Source organism: Fulmarus glacialis, unplaced genomic scaffold (assembly GCF_000690835.1).
Source record: "Fulmarus glacialis isolate BGI_N327 unplaced genomic scaffold, ASM69083v1 scaffold34307, whole genome shotgun sequence".
Lineage (NCBI taxonomy): Eukaryota > Metazoa > Chordata > Aves > Procellariiformes > Procellariidae > Fulmarus > Fulmarus glacialis.
This window is the reverse complement of record NW_009221854.1, coordinates 1-200: the sequence shown is the minus strand read 5'-3', so window position 1 is coordinate 200 and position 200 is coordinate 1.

Sequence of the window (200 nt, the reverse complement as noted above, 5' to 3'; positions counted from 1 at the left end):
TCGGGTCCCAGGACATGCAGCCACGAGCTTTCCCCAGGCACGGTGCTTATGGTGAGGGGAGCATCGGCTCTCCCCCATCACAGCCCGTCTGTGACCATTAGAGGCTCAGCAGACCCTTTTGTGATCCCTCCTGGGATAACGAACCACCAGGTCAAAACTTCTGGGGAAAACCAACTGTGGACTTGCTGGAAAATGTTATT